We start from the raw sequence: 1,237 nt of genomic DNA, 5'->3' as shown, positions 1-1,237 counted from the left end.
TGGGCCCGCCCCACCTCCTGCGCGTGCACGGGGGCGGGGCGCCGGGGAGACGGCCAATCAGCGCCGGCCGGCCAGGGACCGCCCCTGAAGGCCTCGCGGGGGGCCGGCGCGGGAGGGAGAGCTTCGTGGGGGGCGCGGCGCCGCGGGGCGGGCGGGGAAAAGCGGGAGTGCGGGCGGGGCTGGGAAGCCGGGCGCGCTGCGGTCCGGCTCCGAAGCCGGAGCACCGAGGAAGTGAAAGGGACGGGAGCGGCGGGGAGGGCCGCGGCTCGCGCGTGAGAACCGGCGCGGGCGGGCCAGCGGGAGGAGCGGGGGAGGCGCCGGGAGCAGGTGGTGCGGCCGGAGGGGGGCGGGGGCGGGGGCGGGGGCGGGGGCGGGGGGGGCGCCCCGGGGGGGGGGCGGGGGGGGGGGGCGCGACTCGGCACGTCCTCGAGCCGGGAGGACGCGGGATGGACGTGCCCAGTTAATAGGCGTAAAGCCGGAATCTGTCAAGGTTTATTTATGCAGCTCAGCGAACTTCGAGAAGTTGTGTGCTTGCGGGCGGAGATAGGTTCCAACGTTTGCCTCTTTCCGATTTATTTACTAGTAGTTCTTTACATATTTGTAGTGTCTGGTGATATTTGTTAGGAGGGGAAGAGTTGACCATTTCACATTGTATGAGGATTGGGAGAAAAAGAACAAAAGGCATTCGAGATGAAAATTCCACGTATGGGATCCACTCTAGGGAAACTTTGAGAAAGACTATGTTTCGGCAATCGGATGTGAGCTACTTTTTAGGGTCCATCCTGTTAGGGGAGAGTAGGGGCGGGATTGGCCGGGAGACGCGAGGTCGAGACCCACCGGAAGGTGACCCTGAACCAGCCCCAGCCCAAAGTCTCCTTTTTCTCACCTGGAAGACGAGAGCAGTGAGCTCCCCTCCCCGTCTCGCAGCGTACATTGGACGAAAAGTGGCCTGTAAGCAGTCGTCCGGTTGTGGGGTGGGGACCCCTGGGGAGCTGTCCTGGGGCGCCTTCCCCTCTGTGCGCCCTCCGGATGCCGTCTGGTCCCCTCGCAGCCCCCGCCCTGGCCCGAGGTCCGGGCATCTTTGACTAGGGTGCCACAGAAATCTTAACAATCTGTGTCCTAAACCGAGCTCCGCACCTTTCCTGCACACTTCCCGCGTCTCCCATCTTAGCAACCGCTTTACGTGGCCATCAGCCCCCCCCCGCCCCACCCCGCAGTCATCAAGTCCCAGGGCCCG

At 65.4% G+C, this 1,237-nt stretch overlaps 1 long non-coding RNA gene across 1 annotated transcript; it reads left to right on the top strand.

Moving 5' to 3' along the window:
- Positions 1-127: 127 nt before the first annotated feature.
- On the top strand, positions 128-665 carry LOC121038222 (uncharacterized). Its single transcript, XR_005794239.1, has 2 exons — positions 128-272; positions 605-665. It is a non-coding gene; the product is annotated as an uncharacterized LOC121038222 (long non-coding RNA).
- Positions 666-1,237: the final 572 nt, after the last annotated feature.

The sequence above is a fragment of the Herpailurus yagouaroundi genome, unplaced genomic scaffold (assembly GCF_014898765.1).
Source record: "Herpailurus yagouaroundi ecotype Mexico unplaced genomic scaffold, PumYag 165, whole genome shotgun sequence".
Classification (NCBI taxonomy): domain Eukaryota; kingdom Metazoa; phylum Chordata; class Mammalia; order Carnivora; family Felidae; genus Herpailurus; species Herpailurus yagouaroundi.
The sequence above is the reverse complement of the archived record's forward strand: the minus strand, read 5'-3'. Positions and strand labels throughout refer to the sequence as shown.